The sequence below is a fragment of the Arvicola amphibius genome, chromosome 11, assembly GCF_903992535.2.
Source record: "Arvicola amphibius chromosome 11, mArvAmp1.2, whole genome shotgun sequence".
NCBI classification, from domain to species: domain Eukaryota; kingdom Metazoa; phylum Chordata; class Mammalia; order Rodentia; family Cricetidae; genus Arvicola; species Arvicola amphibius.
In genome coordinates, this window is record NC_052057.2 from 35,840,469 (window position 1) to 35,866,453 (window position 25,985).

A 25,985-nucleotide genomic window follows, 5' to 3' on the forward strand; every position below is an offset into this window, starting at 1 on the left:
ATACAAAGCCAACATTCTATTTAGGCTGGCACAAACAAATAATTTGGATACAAAATGTGTTCTTTTTGATGACACACAAAAGTATAATCTAAATTTAAAACTTTTATCAGCACATTTTATTCTTTCCAAAGTGTAATTTCATAAGGGTCCACTAGTTTGTTTATTAATATAGAACTACCTGCACTAGTCAAATAAATTTACTTAAACCTGTGACTGTATACAAACACATACAGACACACACACACACACACACACACAGACACACACACCACACCACACCTCAGCACTATTCACAGAGTGGTCAGTCATTGAATTTAAATTTCAGTAACTTTTAAGTTGTGCTGGAGCAGCTCTGGGGGTGATGATGATGTAGGAAGGCTGAGTTTGGGGATTAAACTTCAGGTGGTCATTTTAATTAATTTGAACTAAGCAGCCTGCACCTGCACTCATGTGCCCTTACACACTGATGGAAGCACCCCACCGTGTAGCCGCAGGAGAAAAACTGCAGGCAACAAGAGTGCATCCAGCCAGGAAGTGTAACAAACAACATGGCTTCAGAGTGGGTATATTTTTCCTTCTACCATTTCAAAATGTAGGGCTTAGGTTCTTTGAGTAGTAACATTATAGCATTCATACCTCTGAATCTGCCAAGAGTTACATCGAGAATATATTTTAATCATTGACCAAAACAAGGAATGTATTTGGTAAAGCATCTCTTGAAATATAAACAAAATTATGACCTAGGAAACGAAAAATGCATTTCTAAAGGCCCGGGCTTCTTTGTGCTTAAAGATTTTTTTTTGGGGGGGGGGGGGGGAACATCCAAACTCAGTCATGTTTCTAGATCTAGGACTGGGATGGAATGTTGGACTTCTTGATGCTCCTAATTCATGCAGATCTCTTCTCAACTAAAGTGAGTTCTTTATTTTGTCACAGTAGAAAAACATGAGGTACAGCATTGTATTTTTTCAATTTAATTTTTTTTAATTTTTTGATAATTTCATACACAAATACTGTAATTACGTCATTTCTGTGCACTCCTCTTGCCTCTCTAATTCTTCTCATTCCCTAACAGCTCCCTACAAACTTTATGACCTCTTCTTTATTAAATATACTTTCACACACACCCACATTACTGAGTCCTGTTAGTGTTGTATATGTGTTTAGGGATGATCCAGTGGTACCGGATAACCTATGAGAGGATTCATCCCTGGAGAAGAGTGATTCTCCCCCTCTGCAACCAACAACTGCTTATAGTTCCTCATCAAAGGGTGGAGCCTTGTGAAATTTCCCTCCTCTATGTTGTCATGTCTACTGCTGCCGCCATTTTGTTGGTCTTGCTTAAGTGACCATGATGTTGGGATCCCACAGGTGCAGCTTCCCTGTTATGTCTAGACACTAGGTAGCCACAGGGCATCCTGGGCCTCTGACCTTTGAAACTTTTATCTTGTTTTCTGCTATATTATTTGAATCTTAGCCTCGATGGTTTCATTGTAGATGTACCAGTTAGAACTATTTACCCCACAGGCATTATTCTCTGAATTTTATCAATATTTGTAGTAGTCTCTGCTGGAAAAACAACAATAGAAACAAACAAACAAAACCTTATTTTGTGAGAAGTGAGAGCTACATATACCTGTGCATATAAGTGTATATGAGTTTTAGAATAAAGAAAGAAAATTTTCTTGATTTCGGAAAAATGTCAGAGTGTGTTATCCTTTAAAGTCTATGAGTTCTCCAGTCACTGGACTTGGCTTACAGTACCAGGCATAAATTCCCTCCTACTGAACAGGCCTTAAATCAAATTAAACAACTGTTTACACCAAAATAAATGTGCCACTATTACACCATTGGAGATCCCTTACTAGAGTGGTCATTGTCATGATTCATAAGTGCCACAGCTGGGTAGGAATATTGATTACTCTCTTTCTACCCTAATTGTTTGCAGTTTGGGTTTAGTGGTTATTGTTTTTCTTAAAAAGTAGTAGTGTTGCTTTTTAGCCTATAGTATACTAAACACACTCCTCTGTGATATTATTTTTGGACAACTGTATGATAGTTCTTATTAGATTGATGATTATTTTTACAGAAACAAACAGTAAAATATAATATTACCCTGCTGATTATTTAGTAAGACATTTTGAATTATTTGAACAACTGTTGAATTTCAAATGATAACCTTTCCTGAGTACATGAAATTTTTATTGATACCTAAATTTTATTCTGTTTATTCTCTATGTTAATGCATTTAGTTTCATGGAGTTTTTAATTTTATTTTTAAGGGAGTCTTTTTCCCTTCTTTATGACTACTGGAACTATGCCTCTTAAATTTAAACCCCCACAAATGGCCATCAGCATGTTCCCATTGCCATCTAGAACCTAAAAGTTAAAGCTGGACAGTGTAAAGTAGTGGTCATAAAAGTGTTTATAAATTATGTGTTTTATGATATTGTAAACCTTCTTTGAGCATTTTGTGTTTTTATTAAGCTAGACATTTTCTTTATAAAATTGAATTAGATGTATATGCAAGCTGAATTCTATCAGATAAAAAGAGAGAGTGGAATATGTGATAATCTTTGTTTGGCATATACCGAAGTGGGGAGGGGCTGGCAAGCCATCTGCCTGCAGCCTTTGTGGGAATAAAGAGCAGGTTGGACTGAAGATACATACTTGCAGCAGCCCCGTGGACAAGGGGCTCTGTGTCCTGTGGCTACTTCTGCTTTCTCTATGACGGTTCTGGGGTTCTTCACCCACTAGGGCATATCACGTTGTCTCTTCCATAGCATGGATTTTACTCTCTCATTTTACAGGGTCTTTGAAAAGTCATCATTTTGGGTTAACATTCAAGTTTCTCAAATGTAAGTATTTATTAAAGTTCCAGGTTCATGAAATAGGCAGCCTCGCATCCCTGCAAAAAAGCGTACTGTTCATTTGTTCCTAGAGATAATTGGTTTTATTTACATTATTATTTTCATTTAATATTTACTTATGTAGAGTTATGATTCTTGGTGGCTTTTCTCTCTGGTTAGGTGAGTAGCCCACATTATGAAGACATGCCAGCTTGAGTACTGTGGAGTCCGACTGCTGCTGCTTTTTCTTATGTTGTTGTTGTTGTTCTTTAGATGTTGTTGCTGCTGCTGTTTTCCTCTTAAAATATCTTATTTTAGTGTATTGTGTACAAGTGTGTGTGCATATGCATATGTGCATGCATGTGAAGTGGAGCTTCTCGGGTGCGTTCCCTGAAGACTTAGAGTAAGGCACCATGCAATCTCTGTGCAAGGATAGGTACTAAGTTAACAGAGTTACTTTAGACAAGTCAACATCCTGGGACAGATGGGAGATTAAAGATGACAGATACAATTGAAACATAAGCCCAAGTAGCTGTGTGTCACATAATGTGGTCACATATGTGATGATAACAACCCACTGGCTTTAATCTGTAGAAAGCTAATAGCAACCATTTTCTCTCAGACAGATAAGTGTCCACAGCCTTATGTCCTGTGATAGCCCAATACCTGTATCATTTTGATCCTGTAATACCTTGAGGAATGGTCTTTTTGCAAGAGTGAGCAGCTGGGCAGGGCTGATATTTTCTTTCACCTCTGAAGAGAAAGTAAGAATAATTATCTCATGAACAACCATTGAGAAGAGTGCTGGGCAGGGAAAAGGAGGGAAGGCATTCCCTGAAGCTTCTTATGCATGGTTTGGACATATGAGTACATGTCTGTGAGACCTTCCTCTAATGCAGATGGGGTGCAGCAGTGGTTCCATGTTCAGAAACTTCCTTTGGACATATAAATAACAACATAGTCAACACAGACATCATAGAAGATGGTCAGCAGCGTGGTCAGTACCACTGGCTTGGTCAGACACTGAAAAGACCTTTTGATGTAGAGGGCAATTTCTTCCTTTGTTCAGACAAGAACAAAGATGAGGGTGAAAACAAATTTTCTCTACCTAAGGAAGAGCAGCCAGAAGCCAGCCAGTGAAAACACAGTCCATGCGAAGACAAGGTACTGAAAGGGTGAATAGGTCTTCCCACACACCTCTCTTTAGACAGAGCTGCTTATTGAGTTTCAAACCTGCCTGCCTTCTGAGTTCTAAGTCAGAATGTCACCTGTGTTGGTATCCAGGGTTCTCCAATGCCCCTGCTAGTTTTGATGCCTGATGCAGCAAGGGCAGCTTTCATCCTGTTTTTGCCCTCTTCCTCATAGCTTCCGCTGTGAGGTTTATGGCTTGCCTGCTATGCTCTTTTCTCTCCATAACTCCAAATGGTTATTTTGGAGTTTTCCTGCCGGTCCATTTTTATAGTGTTTTTCCTAAGAGACCATGAACCAGCAAAGGGGACCCTGTGTCCCCTGGTGACAGCCTGTACAGGTTCTCTCGACAAGGAGGCACATGACATGAACGCAAATGCCCACTGTGGTGTGTGTGTCGGGGAGAAGATGGAACTGTGCGATTTCTCTCTAGGAGTTTCTGTTTCAGAAAAAGAGAGAAAAATCTCAATGATGTTACAACGTTTACAAGTGATTTAGTAAGAAATAATAAGTAAAGGAGGAGGAGTAGGGAATATTTATGAGAAAGAGACCTAGGGTCCTGTGGGGGCAGGGAAGGCTGAAACTGACCTTACAGTGTCTGTAAGTGCTCAGAAAATACACTAGGTCACTGGTATTGATTCCGAAAAGCTGTAAGAAAAGCATTTTTTGAGACTCTAGTGTCTATTTCTAGATGTATTAGCAAACAGAATTTTTCAATAGACTAAGTGTTATGTTTCTGTTAATTTATAAAGCAAATTTTAAAAAATGTAAGAAATAAATGTTATTTGTCATTGTATTATGGAAATATATTTCTATAACATAAATATATTCCTATAAATAAAACAGTAATAGTTTAATGATATAATTTAATATAAATCCAGGAAAGAAGTTCACCAAACTTTTCATTTTCTTTGTTTCTACTGAAGTGATTCATTATTTTGCTCAAAATGTTTGTATATGCATATATATACATATATTTAAATTTGAATATGTATAATGTTCATGTATATATGTATATGTGTGTAATACATATGTGTATATACACATGCATATATGGATGCGCATATATACACATTTTACAAAGTGCATTGCTGTAAAAAAGGAAGTACTATTGTGTTTGCAAGTAAAATTAAGACCTCCCTGAAAAGCTCTGATGTGAGTGAAGCGGGTCATAATAGGCAGCCTTCAGACACCAATGCTGCTAATACTGCAGCGAATCTGAACTTGCAGGAACTGCACACTCAAGAGCACTGGTCCCACCCTGGCTTGTTTATTGTCAAGGAGTTGAGTTGCTGATGAGCGCTGGCAAAGCCTAGAGTATGCTGGAATGCAGCACAGCTGAGGCTTGGGTCAGACTTTCCCTTTCTGCACACTCTAATCCCTTCAATATTGCAGTAAATATGTTTTCAATATTTATCTGGATAAAAACTGTGCCGAGTGCTGCAATGGCTTAATTCTGACATTCGTCACTCAGGAAATCTGGAGAAGGCAGAATGTGACCGCCTTTTGTGGAAACCTAACGCGGGCCTTACTCTCACATTCTGCTGGAACACTGAGCAAGAGGTGAGTAGCGACCCCAGCGTGCTGCCCCTAGACCTGAACCTTCCTGCTCTACTGAAATGCCTGGACTGACCTCTTGCTGGCTGAGGATATTCACGTTCCTACAGGCCCCATGGGCAAGCAGCACATAGTAGAAGATAATAAATGGTTTTGGGACTAACAGTACACTATTCAGTCCAAATCCCCAATAAGCCAGGAATTGATATAATTTATTATCATGTCACATATCTTTTTATGAGGTTCTTTGTGTGATTCTAGAAACTTCTGTCAAATGTTCTCTTAGATAGTACCTACAGGGAGTCATGGAACTTGGAAGAAAGATTTTTAGGTGATCATCCCAGATTTGAAATTAAAATGTAGAAAGAGAAAGCTCTGTCATCTCTCAAAATGTCAAGTAGACACAAATTTCTCTAGAATAATGAGTGTATTAGCTGCTAGCTGTGAAATCACAATGTCACATGATTTTTGCTTTAGATTTGTTTTGTTATTATTTATATTAGCCTTTGTGTGTGTGTGTGTGTGTGTGTGTGTGTGTGTGTGTGTGTGTGTGAGAGAGCCACGTGTGTGCAGTGGCTGCTAAGGCCCAGGAACTCTAAGTTAGAGTAATTGTGGGCCACCTGTGTGTGTGTGTGTGTGTGTGTGTGTGTGTGTGTGTGTGTGTGTTGGGAACGAAACTCAGGTCCTATGAGGATGCAGTAAGTGCTCTTATAATTGTTGAACCATCTCTTTCTCCCTTCTATGGCTATGGTTATTAAAGTGCCTTCACATTCTAATCTACATAGAAGTAGTAAAATAAAAGATCTCCTGAGTAAATTGGGAGCATGGGGACAATGGGAGAGGGTTGAAGGGGAGGGGAGAGGTAGGAAGGGAGGGGATCAGAGAAAAATGTATAGCTCAATAAAATCAATAAAAATGTCTTCACTTACAAATAGTTTAAATGAATACTATTTTACAATTGCAAATAATAATGTGTAACTAAGATTTAATATTCACAATTTAAACCTAAATATTTTAGTTATAAGATCAAGTTTAAAGCATCACACCAAATCAGAGATTTTCTATTCCTTTCCTAAGAATTGGGCATAGGAAATATCATTTAATTAGATTTTAAATTAAGTAAACCATATGGTGGTATAGAGGGTTAAAGCATTTTTATCATTTCCTGGACTTTTACTAAACTTCACTTTCATACTTGTGGGCAACAAAAGGCACTGCATATTGGTGTGAGGCTTGAGTATGTACAAATGTGTGCGGGTCACTGCATGCAAAGCAGTGTGTGCCAGGCATTGCATTTAGGTACTGTGTGCAAGACAATGTATGCGAGGCAGTATGAACAGGGCATTGTGTGCAAGGCAATGTATGAATGACAGTGTGTGTGTGTCAGGGTGTGCATGAATATTCCAGGTAGGCCTAGGTATGAGTCTCAGTACAGTCCAAATCCAAATGATAGTCGCTAACAGAAAATGGGAAAGCTAGAAAGATTTCTGGAACTTGAGATCTGTCACACTAATATTGTCAATAAGGAAAATGAAGTCACCACAATCATAGTAGTACTTGCCTATCTGTACCTGTCTGCTCCAGTACTGGTCATGATACTATAAACAGTAGGATTTTGATGTGGGATTCCCCTCTGCATGCTGTGATTACCATTAATGAATAAAGAAACTATGGCAGGGCAGAACTTAGCTAGGCGGGGAAAACTAAACTGAATGCTGGGAGGAAGAAGGCAGATTGAGAGAGAAGCCATGTAGCCACAGCCAGAGACAGATGTGCTGAAACTTTGCCATGACCTCGTGGTGATGAACAGATTAATGGAGATGGGTTAATTAAGATGTAAGAGTTAGTAAATAGGAAGCTAGAGCTAATGGGCCAAGCAGTGATTTAAATAATATAGTGTCTGTGTGATTATTTTGGGAGTCTGGGTGCCTGGGAAATGAACAAGCAGCCTCCCTACAATAGGATTTGATTCTTTTTATGACTAGATTGTACTGCATTATGCACATGTTTATTTTGTTTATTATCCAGATGATGGTCATGGGATGATTCTGTCTCTTAGTCTTTATAAGCAGTATTGTAATGATTATATGTGTGCAGCAGTCTTTTGGACATATGAATTTATATTTATAGTGTGACCAATTACTTATTAGTCTGTGCAGATGTTGAATTCTTCTCTATGAGATAAAAGTTAAATAGAAATTAAAATAGAAGCGGCTATCAGGTAATTGTCGTGATACTTTGTTTGTGCTTTAACAAATAAAACCGGCAAGACTCCTGCAGGCAGGCTGCCCCAACACTCCCACATCAGACCCTGTAATCTACAAGTCCCACTCATCGCCAAACACACCTGTCCCCCACAACCTCAGCGACTCTCTGCAACACAGACTGTGACTGAACAGAGCAGACCAAGAGTTCTTTGGGACACAGACTGGAATTGGAGATCTCAGTGGGTCCCTGAGACACAGACAGCAACTGCAATGATAAGTCCAAGAGAGAATCCCTGAGACACAGACACCAACTACTAAGAATGAACCAAAAGGCAAAGACATTGCCTACGCCAATTGGATGAAGAGATGGGTAGGCACCAATGCAAGAATACTTTAAAAAACCTAAAGAATGGTATGGAAACACCAGAACCTAGTGATTCTAAAACAGGAAGACTTGATCATCCTAACTCAGAAGGTTCAGAGGAAAATGACCTTATATATAACTTTATGAAGATGATATAGACCCTTAAGCTGGGCGGTGGTGGCACACGCCTTTAATCCTAGCACTCGGGAGGCAGAGGCAGGCGGATCTCTGTGAGTTCGAGACCAGCCTGGTCTACAAGAGCTAGCTCCAGGACAGGCTCCAAAGCTGCAGAGAAACCCTGTCTCGAAAAACCAAAAAAAAAAAAAAAGATGACATTTAAAAAAATCCCTTAAAGAAATGAAGAACTTTTCCAACAATAAACTGGAAGAAATCAATAAATCTCTTGGAGAAAGCCAAGGGAAAAAAAACAATTAAACAGATGAAGCAAACAATACAAACAATTCAAGACTTGAAAATTGAAATAGTGGCAATGAAGAAAACACAAATTGTAGGAATATTGGAAAAAGAGAAACCAGGTAAACTAACAGGAACTACATATACAAGAATAATCATTATAATACAAGAGATGGAAGAGAGAATTTCAGGAGTTGAAGATATGATAGTGGAAATAGATGCATTGATCAAAGAAAATACTAAATCCAACAAAATTTTAGCATAAGACATCCAAAAATCTGGGACACCATGAAAAGGCCAAACCTAAGAATAATAGGTATAGAGGAAGGAAAAGAATTACAGCCCAAAAGCACATAAAATATATTAAACAAAATCATAGAAGCAAGCTTTTCCAACCTAAAAAAGAATATGCCTATGAAGGTACAAGAAGCTTACAGACATTAAATAAACTGGACTTTAAAAAGTCCCTTTGCCATATAATAATCAAAATAATAAACATACAGGATAAAGAAAGAATATTAAGAGCTGCAAAGGAAAAAGATCTAGTAACATATAAAGTCAAAACCTATCAGAATTATATCCAACTTCTCAATGAAAAATTTGAAGGCCAGAAGGTCCTAGACATTGCTGTAGACAATAAGAGACAATGGATGCAAGTCTAGAATACTGTACCCCAGAAAAGTTTTCAGTCACCATAGACAGAAAACACAAGATATTCTGTATTTTTTTAAAAAAAAAAAAACAAGATTTAAACAATATCTAACCACAAAGCCTTACAGAAAGTACTAATTACAGAAAACTCCAATTCAAGGAAGTTAGCTCCACCCATGAAAATATAGGCGACAAATAACATCACATCATTGCTTGAGGGAGGACTGCTTGTTTTTTCTGGCTGCCCAGGTAGCTTAGACCCAAAATAATAATCACACAGAAACTGTATTAATTAAGTCACTGCTTGGCCCATTATCTCTAGGTTTTAGGTTAACTCTTATATTAATTTAAGTGATTTCTACTAATCTGTATTGCCACATGGCTGTGGCTAACTCACTAATGTTCTGGCATGCCTGACTCTGGTGGCAGCTCCATGGCGTCTCTTTGACTTGGCCTCCTTTCTCCCAGCATTCAGTTTAGTTTTATCGCCTACTTAAGATCTGCCCTTTCAACAGGCCAACACAGTTTCTTTATTCATTAACCAATAAAAGCAACACATAGACAGAAAGACCTCCCACAGCATACCAGCAAACCATAAAGAACAGAAACACACAAATACTTCCACCAAAAATGAACATAAAATATCTTGGAATAACACTAACCAAAGAAGTGAAAGACCTATATGAAAAGAACTTTAAGTCTTTGAAGAAAGAAATTGAAGGATATATAAGAAAATATAAAGATCTCCTATGCTTTTGGAGAGGTATGATTAGCATAATAAAAATGGGAATCCTACCAAAAGCAATTTCAGATTCATTGCAATCCCCATCAAAATTGCATACCTTAAAAAAAATACTCAACTTTATATGAAAACAAAAGAACCCTGGATAGCCAAAATAATCCTGTACATTAAAGGAACTTCCAGAGTCATTACTATCCCTGACATCAAGCTCTATTACAGAGCTACAGTACGGAAAACAGCTTAGTTTTGACATAAAAACACATAGGTGGAATAATGGAATCAAATTGAAAACCCCTATTATTAATCCACATACTTATTAACACCTGATTTTTGACAAAGAAGCTAAAATTATACAATGAAAAAAGAAAGCATCTTCAACAACTGGTGCTGACATAACTGGATGTCAACATGTAGACCAATGCAAATGCATTAATATATATCCCCAAGAACAAAATTCAAGTCCAAAGGGATCAAAAACCTCAACATAAATCTGGCCATACTGAATCACATAGAAGAAAAAGTAGGAAGTATCCTTGAATGCATGGCACAGGAGATCACTTCATAAATATAGCACCAATAGCACAGACACTGAGGGCAACAATAGATAAATTCAGTCACCCGTCTTCTCTTCTGTGCATTACTGTTCTGTCCTTGCTGCTGGCTTAGTAATCTTTAAGTCTTTTTAGAGAAGATCTTTAATTCCCTCCTGAGACTGTGAAGCTTCTGTAAAGCAAAGAACATGGTCAACAAAACAAAACGGCAATCTACAGAATGGGAAAAGATCTTCACCAACCCCACATTGGACAGAGGGCTGATCTCCAAAATATGTAAATAACTCAAGAAACCAGAAACCAAAATACCAAGTAATCTAATTAAAAATGGGGTATAACTCAATGATTGTTTTTACTATAACATTTTTTCCACAAAAGATGTATTCCATTGTTCTTCATAACTGAACACTACTTCTTCATGAATGAACAGTACTTCTTGTGTATTATGGTACATTTCTTTCATTCACTTGCTGATTGACACCTATATTGGTTCCATGACTTGGTTGTTATAGAAAATCACAATAAGCATAAGTATAAAGATATCTCTGAAGAAAGCTAGTTGGATCCTAACCTGGAAGGTGGTACAGCTGGGTCCCATGATGGTTCTAATTTGTGTTCAGAGAGGCTGAATTTACACCTATGACTCTGTAATGTCTGGACTAATATAAAACCTACATGTTCTGTTCTCTTAGTGTTATATCTGCCTTGCATCTTACCTTGATGTATTTCAAGTCTGTTACCCTGTGTCCCTGACAACATTGCTGATTTTAATTTCTTCATGACTCTTCTGGCTAGGGTGAGAGGGAATCTCATTGTAATTTTTATATCTAGTTCCCTCATGACTGAAAACACTAAAGATTTTTTTCCAAGTACTTTCTGGCTTTCACTATTTATTCTTTCTTTGCATTGGAAAACTGATGGCCATTAACCTCTTAGTGAAAGTGCTTTAAAAAAAAAACTCTAGTCACCTGTCTTCTCTTCTCTGTATTACTGCTCTGTTCTTGCTGCGGGCTTAGTAGTCGTTAAGTCATTTTAGAGAAGATCTTTAATTCCCTTCAATTTAGGAGGGTTAACTTTCTGGAGACACTAATCTAGGCTGGCAGCTACTTTCTTCTGGGACATGTCATCCTGGCTTTTAGAGGTTTTGCTTAAAAATCTGATGTTGTTTGCTGGCTTGCTTTTGTAGGTGATTAGTACTGCTCTTTTGTCATTTCCAATATTCTCTCTATGCCCTGTATATGGTGTGTTTTATCTATGGCAAGAAGTGTAGAATTTCTGCATCTGGACATGCTTGTTTGATGTTTTAAAAGGTTCCTGCATCTGAATGCCCAATTCTTTATCAAGATTTGGTAAATGTTTTGCTCTTATTTCATTGAATATACTTATTGATGGCATTAGCTCCATCTTCTTCACCTAGCTCTCTGCTTGTGGTTCATGAGTTCGGTTGTTAATGGTTTCTGACAGGACTTAGATATTCTGTTCTCTTTCTGCGTTTCATATAAATGTCCTAATTTATCTGCTTTGTCTTCAAGCTCTAATGATTTTTCTTTCAGCTGAGTAAGTCCACTGGTGAGTCTGTCATCTGAGTTTTTCTATTTTACAGATTGAATTATTTACTTTAAGATTTTTATTTGATTATTCTCAAAATTTGTCTCATTAACTGCCTTTTCATAGCCTGCTGTTTATTTATATTCACTTTAGCTTCATTCATGTGTTCATCGGCGTCCTCTTTGGATTAATTTATCATTCTTTTAATCATGCCTTTGAATGATTTGTTCAAGTCCATGCTCTGCCATCATTATGATACAATTCTGTGGAACTGTGAACTGTTAATTTTGGAATAGTCATGTGATTCCAGAATAACTCTTAGTTATCTGTCTTCCTTGTTCTTACTTAATAATATAAAGCAAATACAAGTTAGTGAAATATTTTTTCATTTTAACTTTGATGTCCCTGCCTCTCCTCTCCCCTTCAACCCTTTCCCAAGGTCTCCATGCTCCCAATTTACTCAGGAGATCTTGTCTTTTTCTACTTCCCATGTAGATTAGACCTATGTAAGTCTCTCTTAGTGTCCTCATTGTTGTCTAAATTCTCTGGGATTGTGGTTTGTAGGCTGGCTTTCTTTGCTTTATGTTTAAAAACCACCTATGAGTGAGTACATGTGATAATTGTCTTTCTGTGTCTGGGTTACCTCATTCAAAATAATGTTTTCTAGTTCCATCCATTTTCCTGCAAAATTCAAGATGTTTTTATTTTTTTCTGCTGTGTAGTACTCCGTTGTGTAAATGTACCACATTTTTCTTATCCATTCTTTGATTGCAGGGCATTTAGGTTGTTTCCAGGTTCTGGCTACGACAAACAATGCTACTATGAACATAGTTGAGCACATGTCCTTGTGGCATGATTGAGTATCCTTTGGATATATACCCAAAAGTGGTATTACTGCGTCTTGGGGAAGGTTGTTTCCTAATTTTCTGAGAAATCACCACAATAACATCCAAAGGGGCTGTACCAGCTTGCATCCCCACCAGCAAGGCAGAAGTGTTCCCTTTTCCCCACAACCTCTCAAGCATAAGTTGTCATCAGTGTTTTTGATCTTGGTCATTCTCACAGGTGTAAGATGGAATCTCAGAGTTGTTTTGATTTGCATTTCTCTGATGACTAAGAATGTTGAACATTTTCTTCAGTGTCTTTCAGCCATTTTGGTATTGTCTGTTGAGAGTTCTCTGTTTAGGGCTGTACTCCATTTTTATTGGATTATTTGTTCTTTTGATGACCAATTTCTTGAGTTCTTTGTATATTTTGGAGATCAGACCTCTGTCTGATGTGGCACTGGTATGGGACATCAAAGTTAATAAAATATTTAAATGTTCAAAATCACTCTCAAAATTAGTCAAATCTGATTGATATTATCAGGATTCTTCTGACCATGCAAGACTCAATTAGAAAAGAAACAAACAGTCAAATATTCTTCAGTCACAGTTTTCAACAGAGAAATTTCATTTTTAGAACTATCTCCAAAGAGAATAAATTCAAACAAGGAAAATGTATGTATAGAAACCTATATTTTCCTAGTGTCATGAAAATATCAAAAACTGAAGACTTATAAATGCTGAAATGCAGGTTGTAAGCCTATCAACAATTTTTCTTGATTTAATATCATTTTATCATTGTATAGAGAACATATTAACTTAGAAAAGGGAATATGCAGCTGATGTTTCTGATCTTTAAATCCTTTAAGTTGACAGAATACTGTAAAAAGATGAAGTTATGAAAACTATCCAGGAACATCTGTAGAAATTTGGTGTGTGAGGTCCTTTTGTCTGTGTGTTGCTTTTATTGGTTAATGAATAAAGAACTGCTTTGAGCCTACGGCAAGGGCAGAACAGAACTAGGCAGGAAAAGCTAGGCTGTATGCTGGGAGAAAGAAGGGCGGAGTTAGAGAGAAGCCATGGATCTGCCACCAGAGTCAGACATACCAAAACTTTGCAGGTAAGCCACTGTCACGTGGTGATACACAGATTAATAAAAATGGGTTAAATCAGTATGTAAAAGTTAACCAATAAGAAGCTAGAGCTAATGAGCCAAGCAGTGAGTTAATTAATATCTTTTCTGTGTGGTTATTTTGGTTGTGGGCAGTGGGAACCAACAAGCAGCTCTCTCCTGCTATAGAAATTAAATCACACAAATTCTGAGAAATATGGAAATATAAAGGGGTAGAAAACACAAATATCCAATGCCTATTTAGTTGTCTCAGTTCCTTGTAACTCAGTTCCCTGTTAAGAAGAACACACACAACAACAACAAGATAAACAGATTCTCCTGAAAGAGAGGTTGTGGGGCTTGTCTGTAAGCATTGTTTCCTGATTGTGCATTAGGCAGATCTGTCAGAAATGCCAACAGCAATTGTCTGGGCGGTAGCTGTAATGGCTCTAGTTTTCAGACAGGAGCCTGTCTGACTGTGTTCTGTTCTGGGCAATGGGACATGAGTCCTCACTTTTCTCAGCTGTCCCTACCTTCATCTTTCCACGGCGTTCAGACTTGAAGGAAACATCCCCCAGCAGACAGGACTATAAACAGTTTGTCATCATCCCCACTGGTCAAATATAAACATTCTCTGAATTGGATGTGGAGACGTGCAGCGACTTAGTGGGATTTACTATAGGGCAAACGCTGCTGTGCGATTTTGAGGCTGAATAATTTGTTCTGTGGTATAGCAGAAATATTTACTTTGGATGGGGTGCAGTAATCTGGGAGGGAGAAAAATGCTGAGCAAGGGGAACCAGTGCTGGTTCAGAGAACTGGGCGCTTGAAATCTTTCTGCTCTTTATCTTTATTGTGAAGTATTATCTTACACTCTTTGTTTTAGGGTTTCTCTTGCTTTCTTTTTAGAAAAGCAAAGATTACACAATTCATTGCCAAGTAAACTATCTTGTTCCTCAGGCAGATAGACATAAAATAAAAAATAAAGCAAACTGAAGTCCCATAGTGTCCACTTTTCACCATGGACTTCACATGGCTCACACACCTACTGGTGTGCAAATTATGAAATGAGAAGAGGTCTCCTACTTTATCCTTCATCCTCCTTTTCTGTAAGCAGGAACACGCATAGTGTTTATTATTTTATTACAGCCTATTTATTTATTACAAATTACTAAGCTGTTGGGACTGCAAACCACACCCATGTTTGTTTCTTCCCAGCACACTCATATGGGCATCTGCACTATTGCATAATCCCTACAGCATAACTTTATGTCCCAAAGTTAAAGCACAATTAGAAACAATTCTTCAGAAAAGCCGTGACCTAATATCACTCTATAGGACATCTAATTTCCCAGCCTTCAGCTTCAAAAGAATGCCAGAAATATCTCAATTATTTGAGTCTGATGAGTAAAAAGTCTATCAAGTAGCATATTAACTTAGAATTCTATATTTCTGAAAATGAAACATGTTGAAAATGTAAAATCAGCAGATATTTATTTTAATTATCTAAGTATATGAGAGATAGGTGATGCATATGAAAGATGATAGGTAGATAAATATGTATATAAATAAAAAGACAGACAGACATAGAGATAATTGATGCTAGATCAAATGTAGACAAATTACAGATACTTATGCCAGAAATACATAAGAGACAGTTAAAATACATAATATATAGAATTGATAAGTGATACCTACATGGTAGAGAATAGACAAATAGAAGGATGGAAAATCTGTAGATCATACATAGATGACAGATGGTAGATAGACAAATAGATGTATAAATGGATGGATAGATGAACAGATAGAAGATAGAGGATAGGTGATAGGCAAATAAAGAGAGATAACAGGTGATAAATAAATAATTGGTGAACAATAAATAGAAATAAATAGATGATAGCTACTGATTATATTTTTAACAATATTGTAATATTAGTTACGAAGAAACACAATAAGTTGATTTTATGAGTTGTGTTTTTTCAGTGCCATGAGGTTATAATAAAATAAGACAATGGGATTTTTCTGTTTGAAATACTTTAGTTAATTTGCATTTTAACTTAATCATCCTGGTAGCCTGTGGTAGAGTCATTCCAGGATGGTCCTAGCGTGGAAAAATTCAGATCAACTCTGACTTCACTTCAAGTTTTCTGCATACACATAGGAGGACTACATGCTGCCTAACTTGTTTTCCAACAACACTCACTTATTATTTCTCTATGTTTTAAGTTGTTTGGCTTCAGTTTAACCAACATCCCATCTCCCAAGCCAATATTATATTCTGGCAGACATTAAAAATCTGTGAGTGGAATGGTAAACAAGGTTTAATTATCTATTTATTTACGAAGCATTTTCTACTTTATTTTCCCTCTTAATCCATATTTTATTTCAACCCAGAATAATAACACAAGAATTTTTTTAAAATTTCCATCTGGAGAAATTTCTAACGAAATCTTTTGTTTGAATTAGTTGTGCTTGGAAATAGGCTGGAGTTTAAAGAGCTGAAGCAAACTTGCTGAAGGAGGGACTAGATCTGTGTATAAGAAACTGAGACAAAGACATGTCCTAATGAGCTAAGCACAGAATAAACAAAAACAGACATACTTAATTCTCTTTCAGGGCTTTTGCATGTGTTTTGTTTGAGATATACCAACATTAACAAAATATATTTCAATTTCTCTTGCATGTTGGGGAATCTAGCGCCCTTTACTCTACCCAAACTACCTTTGCAGTTTTTTCTTTGTGGAAAGAGCAGAGCCACCTTCCCTTCCCTTCCCTTCCCTTCCCTTCCCTTCCCTTCCCTTCCCTTCCCTTCCCTTCCCTTCCCTTCCCTTCCCTTCCCCTCCCCTCCCCTCCCCTTTCCTTTACTTCCCTCTCTCCTTTCCTTGCTAAATTCTCTCTCCATCGCCCCCCCCTCTCATTCTCTCTCTCTCACACACACACACACAAGCACAGGCTTTGCTTTCCACCCTGTCTGCACAGTTTCATCTTCAGATGTCCAGCTACTTATAGGATAGCCAGTGGTTCTTCATCCTTCATTACATATAAAAACTAGAGCCATGACGTTCAGGGTAAGAATACACCCACTCTTCACCATGAGCACATCAAAATGTTTACACTGTCCTATTAGCTGTCCTCCTCTACTCCAGTGCAGGGGTCAGTGTGTCCAGTTATCTCATGCCAAGTTTGAAGGGTTGCTGCTCCAGTCTACAGATTATGGCAAACCTCGTGTTTCTGTGCAGAAGAGTAGGTTCACAGCTGGATGGGTTATCAGAAGCATTCTACAGAATCAGCAGATGCTCTGGGCTGAGTCCAAGATCTCACCTCAAGCTTCACAAATATGAGAGACAGGCTCCCTCTTGCTGTGAAGTGTTCAGCACTCACTCTCAGAAAGAGGGACTTGGGACTGCACTGCCAGGCTGTGAAATCTTCCTCACTAAACAGCTTCCTCTTCAACTGTCAGGTTCTTTTTTTTGCTTGTTTGTTTGTTTGTTTTCATGGTTTATTTTTTATATTTAAAAATTTCCATCTCCTCCCTTCCTCCTCCCCCTTCCCTCCCCTCCCCTCCACCCATACCTCCTCTCCCTCCCTCTCCAGGCCAAGGAGCCATCAGGCTTCCCTACTCTATGTTAAGACCAAGGTCCTCCCAACTCCCCCCAGGTCCAGGAAGGTGATCAACCAAGCTGAGAAGGCTCCCACAGAGCCTGTCCATGCAGAAGAGTCAGAGCCCAGCGCCATTGTCCTTGGCTTCTCAGTCAGCCTCCACCATTGGCCACATTCAGAGAGTCCGGTTTGGTTGCATGTTCCATCAGTCCCATTCCAACTGGAGTTGGTGATCTCCCGTTAGTTCTGTCCCACCGTTTCCATGGGTGAACGCACCCCTCACGGTCCTGACTTTCTTTCTCATGTTCTCCCTCCTTCTGCTCCTCATCAGGACCTTGGGAGCTCAGTCCGGTGCTCCAATGTGGGGCTCAGGTTCTTAATAGAATCTCTGAGTATACAGGGATAGATGAATGGTGTGTGCCGAAGACAACATTCCATCTCCATTATACCAACCGTGAATGTGAACGTACTCCATTTAGGCCAAGATTATTTCAGGGTGATCAGAATACAGAAGAATGTAAAACTAATCAAAATTGTAGGGACCCATTTTTGGATTCAAACTTTCTCAGCCGTTGCCTGAGATAGGATTGTCTGAAGGACTTGTTTCCAGCAATGGGTGAATTAAAAACCCATCTCAATGTTCTTTTTATCCTCCATTGTCCCAGATCTCTATGCTTCTCAAACTGCCCCAGGAGGCAGTAAGAATCCACAGAAGAATTCACTCACCTCTTCTTGCTTGACATCACCTGACACTACAATAGTCATGAGTTGATACTCTGGAATTTTATTCTAATAGTGATACTTTGTGATAATACCAGATGACCAAACTGGAGTTTTCAGAGTTATGGGGCAGAGTTATTATTTGTTTGTTTTGTTTATAGTTTTCTCTCTGTCTCTCTCTGTGTGTCTTTCTCTGTGTCTCTGTCTCTGTCTCTCTCTCGCTCACTCTCTGTGTGTGTTGGGGGAGCTGTGCTGTAGCAAGTAGTCAGAGGACAACCTCAGGTATTGATCCTTTCTTTGGATTCTGCCTCCTTTGAGACAAAGTCCTTCTATTCCTTAGTAGTAGTAGTTGTGTACCAGACTAGATAGCCTGTGACCTCCTGGGAAGAGTCCTGTGGCAACCTCCATACTCCATAGGAGCCCTGGGAGTAGACATGGAAGGATGTGTCTGGCTTACAGCTCAGGGATCATGCTGGGGCAGCAAGCATTTTGCTCATTGAGTTATTTCCTCAATCTCCACCCCTACTATATTTCTAGATGTCCTTTCACCCAAGTCAGGGGCAAGGGAGCTTTGCCTTAAGACTGAGGTATTTGAAAAGTCTTTTAAGGAAACAGCATCCTTTAACAAAGACTATGGAGAGATCCTAAGACCAAAAAAAAAAAAAAAAAAAAAAAAGAAGCTCTCATTCTGTAGAGATTGACTCCAAATTCCTCAGAGAACCTTTTTCTGCACAAGACATTCCGGCAAGCAATAATCTCATGGAGGGGCTAATAGAAACCTCATTACTAAAGCAACTGGTTTATTAGCCTGCAAATGCCAGACACACGCCACTGACATTTCCCAACGCGTTTCCATGGTTTTCTCATCTGGTTTTTTTTTTTTTTTTCAGAAAGGCAGTTTTTCAAAAGACAATTTAAACCATTTCTGAAAGCATTCTCTTGTTCATATTCTCCTGCCTTCAAAAGGCCACAGTGGTATTTTAGCAATTGTTCAAGGTGTTTCTCCTCTCTTACATGTGTCTACAAAATGAGCTGTAGAGTATTCATCCCTCTGGGTTTGCCATATTATAAGTACAATTAAATCATAATTGCTCCTGTCATCCTGACATCCTCGGTTAAGGAGAAAGGCACATAAGCTGTTGAAAAATCAGAAGTAACCTATGTTCCAAACATACATTGTGAATCTATTTATTAAGGATTGTGTTCGCATGCCTGTGTATTTATGTGTATGTGTGAGTGTGTGTGTGTTGTGTGCGCATGTGTGTATGAGTGTGTGTACGTGTGTGAGTGTGTGTGTGAGTGTTTAAGTGTGTGTATGTGTGTGTGCACGTGTGCATGCACGCATGTGCATATGTGAATACCCATGGAGGTCATAAGATTGTCAGACCAGCACGCCAAAGCTGGAGCTATGGGTGCTTGTCAGCTGCCCATTTGAGTCATGGGGAACTGAACCTGGGTCTTCTGTGAGAACACCAAGAGCTCTACCATCTGAACCACCTGTCCAGCCCTGAATCTCTTCCTTAAATAAGGTCTAGTCAGTGTTTGTTCATTTATACAGAGATTAGCACAAGGGAAGAGAAGAAATGTCATAGATGCACTGGTCCTGCTTTCAGAGCTTAATCAGAATGATGTGCTGCAGTTTCCCGTGGTTCTTTCCCATGCTCTTGGCAGATGGGCTTGATGGTTGGCACCACAGTTTGTCTATAAAGGCATTCGACTTTCTCAGACACCTTGGCTGTGCGTGAACAAATATTCCAATGCCAGCTTATTAAAAGGGGGATAAAGAGAAACAAAACACAGACACTAGACACAGATAGGTTTGCAGACAGCCCCCATCCTCTGGAACTAGAGAGCTGCAGCCAGTGGCAGATTGAGCTTGCCAGCTTATTCACTTCTCCGCCCTTAGTGAGGTCTGGTGTTACTCCAGACATCACAGCCAACTTCAGTTTGGCGCTCTGGGTGGGATGGTGACATTTTCAACAATCCCACAGTCTCTTTCCACCACATCTTCTGTGGGTCCAGTTGTGTTGTGTTGCCACAGAGTTTCTCCAGGTTCACGCATGATCCACCATTCTCTCCTAAGTGTCAGCATCTCCTTCATCTAAAATTTGTACTTGGAACTGACTGTATGTGGGGGGGTTCTAAAGAGCAGGGCAATTTAGATGGGCTTGTGTCATGAAGGATTTATCCTCATCCGCGGCATTAGTAATCTCATGAAAGGGGCTGAATGGGGTGTCCATACCCTTCTCACCATGAGAGGCTGCACAGTAAGGTGCTCTTGAAATAGAGAGACCCTGTCAGCAGAATCTGTGCAGTGGTGTCTGGTTTCGCTCAACCAGACTTTGAACAGGGCATCCCCTGTGTCTATGAAGCTGCCAGTCTAAGTGCTTTGCTATTGCGATGTAGACATGCTGTAAGCTCGTTACCTAAGTCTAAAGTGTGTTCTTCAACAGAGATGTTCATTGTGATGTTTAGATCTAGGACCCACTTGGGAAGTAGCCACTCAATCTATAATGCAGAGATCACTACACACTAGCCGTGACTTGGTGCCTCTCCTGGCCCATCTACAGGGTTTGCTTTGTTCAGTCGCTTCCCAGATTCTGAACTGTGGCCCCCAGACAAGTTCTGACTGTCAGATAATTTTGCAGATTAGTATTAAACCACAAAATAATAAAACGTAAAATGTATTTTGATTCAAAATTCCTAAAAGTGTTTATATTTTAAATTATATTAATGTGTCACCTATACACATAGTGTACATTGTAGGGATTGCGAATAATTTACTCTTACACTCTCTTTATGGTCATTAACTATAACTTTCCTTATTCAAATTTCAGAGAATTTCTGTGACCATCACAATCCCGTGCTTTGTTTACAGTGCACCCTGTTCCACTGTAAAGTTTTTGGCAGAGGCTGCACTCTGGGACTTGAGCATCAAGACCAGAAAAAGACTAGAAGCTTCATTCTGCCCAGGTCATTGTACTATTTCTAAGATGTAAAGACTGTTTAATTAATTTTCCTAATGCCAACTAAGATCTGGGGAGGGTGGATCTACTGAAATGATGAAAATGTAGGCTCCAACTGGTATAATGCAACATATTTCTAGCTAACGTCCAAACTCCTAAGACATGTGACTTACGCTGCATGGAAACTACACAGCTCATCAACAGTAATGCGATATTTACTTTACCCTCAGATGCTTTAATTTCTTTGCCTAATGCTCCAAGCCTCTTTCTTTAAAGTGAGACTCTTTTCGGTCACCCAGCTAATAAAAGCAGCCAACGGATTTCAAACCAAAACCATGTAGAAATGAACACAATCTGTCAAGATCTTCCACAGATCAAACTAAGATTATGATTTCAATATGTGATGACAAGCCAGGGAACTGATAAAGGGCTCTGGAAATTTCTCCCAGTGAAAACGGAAGGGCGAACGCAGAGGCAGAGTGGTTGATGGTGTCATCTGCGGGTTTCTTCATATCGTTGGTGGGGAAAGTTCTTACATTGGGGTCGTAAGGACACTGTCAAAGAAATGGCATGACTATTTATTGAGTGATAGAAGGCCACCTTGTAGTTTGCCACATATTCACTAATTATACCACAAAACCCTACATATTTAGTTTGTTCTGAATATATTCATGCAAACTGTCTGAAATACACGACTTTGAAACTTTTGGAACCAATGCATCCAGAAATACAGAGGCAGTGCATTCGAGCTGAAAGTGTTACCGTTGTGCTGAGGTGCATGAGCCTACATGTGTGAATCCCTGATGATGCCACAGCTCTGAGGTAGATGGCCACTGAGGAAGCTAAGAAGAATCTACACAGTGTTGGAGTGTGAAGAAAGTAGAATGGGCCAGAATCTGTTCTGCCTATACTAGCGTCAGAATGGGACCACAAGGGTGTGTTGTTAGACCTGCCCCACCCACGGTCATATTCTAACACCTGCTGTGTCTGAATGTCTGAATGTCAACTTGCTGAAACTGGGGAGTTCCTAATATATAGTATTAACAGTTAAGAAGACCTTCTGGTCTGGCAAGGGGTGTGAGTTAGGTCAAATTCAATGCCCCAACAAAATGCTTGAGGCTGGGTAAATTACAAATGTCAGAGATGGATTGCCCACTGACCTAGCATCTTGGAAGTATACCATCAAAATATTGGTAGTTGCATGGTCTCCTTAACAGGTGGCTCTTGCACCTAGCTTCTTCTTTGGGTGGGTCCTTACATGAAACAGCCCTCTTAAATAAAAACAGGAAACCTCTGGGCGAGAGTTCAAAGCTCAAGCCCCAGTTATTTTATAAGGTCATTGCTTCTTAATGTTTTGCACTGGGAATGAGGTTATCACGCTGGGTCGAGGTTAAGAGAACACCAGTTGCCTGCCTACAGCATACCCTTTCTGAATGTAACTAGAATCCTTGTCAAAAGGAAGTGAGGTTGGAAATAAATTAGCACCTGAGGAGAAGTGCAGACACATGGTGCACTCACATGCACGAAGGCAATACCCCTCTGTGTAAAATAACAACCCACAAATCATGAAACAGACAGTGGGTGTTGTAAGATAGGGTCACAGAGGTTGGCTTTCCCTAGAGAGGCATGAGATGGCATAGATTCTCCTGCCAGAGGTTGACTCTGCCTACCCTCTTCTTTGATTGATTTGTCAGCATTGCCCTCGTATTTGAAAGGATTTTCTGAAGCAGCAGCTCTCAACCTGTGGGTCTCAACCTTTCATATTGGCCATGTATCAGATACCTTTATATCAGGTACTTACATTATGATTCATAACAGTAGCAAAGTTACAGTTAGGAAGTGGCAATGAAAAAAATTTTGCGGTTATGAAGAACTATAATAAAGGGTCACAGCATTAGGAAGGTTGAGAACCACTGTTCTGAATAAACAGAACTGAAGAACTGACACAATGAATATACATATATGTGTGTATGAAACTGACTTACAAATTGTGGTCTGTGCATGCCAAAAATAACAGTTTCATGATTGTAAGGTTTGAGAATACAGCCCATTTAGTCCACAAAGCCTTATATCTCCCTGTGCAGCTCAGGTTGTCCTTGAATCCCTAGCTGACTTTAGAATACGATGTGTGACCCTTCTGCCTCATCCTCTTTTTTTGTTTTGTTTTGGTTTGGTTTGGTTTTGGTTTTGGTTTTTCGAGACAGGGTTTCCCTGTAGTTTCTAAAGCCTGTCCTGGAACTAGCTCTTGTAGACCAGGCTGGCCTCGAACTCAGAGATCCGCCTGCCTCCGCCTCCCTAGTGCTGGGATTAAAGGCGTGTGCCACCACCGCCCGGCATGCCTCATCCTCTTAAGTGGCAGTACTACATACAGACACCACTATGCCCGATTTAGTATTTATTCTGTATGTGCTTCTTTATTACAATTAAGACTCCTCAAAACATTAATTCCACCTTATCAACATTCATTATGCCTTGGATGAGAAAAAGAGAGGAAACTATTCTTCTCTTTATTTCTTGGGAACTTCAAAGTGTCTTGTCCATGCATCTGAACACTCGCGACCTGGCAGAACTAGTTTGGTGAGAAGTGCTTTGAGGAGCCTAGTCATTGTGTAGCTTGAGGGCAAATGCACAGGCTGCACAGAGGCAGAGCTCTCCTGGCCAAAGTTAGAGGGTCTCATGCTTCCCTCACGTGGAAACAGCACATCTGCAAGCGATAACATCATTAAACATCTGTGCCCATGCCCATTTTGGTTAAGAGGAGGTGGCGCAGGCCACATGGCCTTGGGATATGCACATAAATTTGGTATAATTACTGGAGATTTTGTAAGGTTTCCTGACACACTTCCATCTCTCTCCATAAAATAAATCTTCTAAGCTCTGCATTGTGAAAAAATAGAATCTGATCAGTAAATGATAGAACAATAGGCAAAACAAAAAGAGGCACTTGTCATTGGAATATTAGCTATCTATAGGCAACAAAGCGATAGCCTGAAGATAGCTGAGCTCTGGTTTGAATTACTGCCCCGCTATTCACCCTTCAGCTGTTGAAAGGGCATCACTGTGCCATGGCTGCTTGTCTCTGCAGATATTTCCATTATGCAGCACTGTTTTGTATGGCGCTTGCTTCAATTTTATAACCCAGCAACAAACAACAAGCAAAGGTCTTCCAATAACAGCACTAGAGTTACTGGAAGCGTGAATATGCCTTCCCACGTAACTAACTCTAGGGAGAAGTCAGACTTTAATGTACAAAATGATTTCTGACTATTTAAAGAAACCGCCAGAGGAAAGTGTCTTCTTCTAACACTTGCTGGCTGGAGAGCATAGGGCAATATTTTTCATGAAATTGGATATCAGAATTGAGAGTTGCTCAGGCCATTAGTCTTCAAGGTTATCCCTCCCATAATACTTCTTTCTTGTGCAAAAATAAACACCAGGTTGAACAAAAAATAAGACTTCGTGTACTTAACAATAATTTAAGTCACCAGTTTTAAATGCTACCACCCATCTTGGAGTTTAATATTTTGTTTCCACTTATTTGCTTATAGTATTGCAGGGAGATTTATATTGAAAAATAAATTTAACACATAATACAACAAAGAATCCTATCATTCCCAGCAGGACAAATAGTAAAACCAGACACACAAACCAATGGCTTACCTCATGACATAGGCGGTTCATTCCCTAGCGCTGCCTACTCAACGTTGTCTTAGTGAATATACAGGTGGATTTTCTAAGTGTCAGACAACATCTCTACTTTCAGAAGGATGGCGTCCTGGAAAGGACATCTAACATCAAAGCTTCCAAGTTAACCCAGAAAATTCTAAAGATGGCAGGCAGATCCTCAAATGGAAGCAGTAGCCCCAGCGAAGCTGATGGCAGAAGGGCTTCTATCATCAGTGTGCTCTTCTGTCCAGTGAGGAGTGGCCAGTCTAGCACCTTTGGGCATATAGAGGCAGAGTGTCATGTCTGATTGACAAATATATTGGGTATAGATTCCCCACGGACTCGAAGCTCTGAGCACGTATCTGAGGGATACTGGAGCTTGGCTGAGATGGGAAACCCACCCTAAACATAGGCAATGCTATTGTCTCTACTGGGGAGCTCGCTGCAGATAAATGAGAAAGCAAGCTGAGCCCCAACATTTATCTCTCCACTTTTCTCCTCGCAGATCCCATGTGACCCACCCTCCTGGGACCAGGACTTCCCCGCGATGATGGACCATGGTGTCACATGTGAGACAAACTCATCCTTCGTTGCTTACGTTGCTTTTGTCAAGCATTTTGTTTTAGTGATAGAAGTAACTGATTCTTGAGCACTCAGGCCATTCTTTGCCCTGTGCTACAGATGCGACACTACACTGAAATAGCCTACAGGAAAGAGTCATGTTCTGGTGACCATCCTGAAGAACACCGGGTGTCGGTGACATCGCTCTGCAAAGGCGCTGTGGTCAGCTCAGCACCAGCATTGTCAGCAAACCACACACTTGAACCACATTCATGTACTTCTGAAGGACCATCTGCTCTGAATGGAAGCTAGCGTGTGTTGTGAACGTCCTTAGATGTAGAGACCCCCGCCTTAAGTTATTGATCCTCCGGTGAGCAGTAAGCAGTACATGGAGGCTTCATTCATGGAAATCTCTGAAAATATAAGCAGAGCGGGACACTGGGAGACCATCTTCTCACCATCCACA

General features: G+C 39.5%; 1 long non-coding RNA gene across 1 annotated transcript; it reads left to right on the plus strand.

The window, feature by feature from the left end:
• The first annotated feature begins 5,511 nt into the window (after window positions 1–5,511).
• Window positions 5,512–25,985, plus strand: LOC119825936. Its single transcript, XR_005287341.1, has 3 exons — window positions 5,512–5,600; window positions 25,464–25,527; window positions 25,640–25,985. It is a non-coding gene; the product is annotated as an uncharacterized LOC119825936 (long non-coding RNA).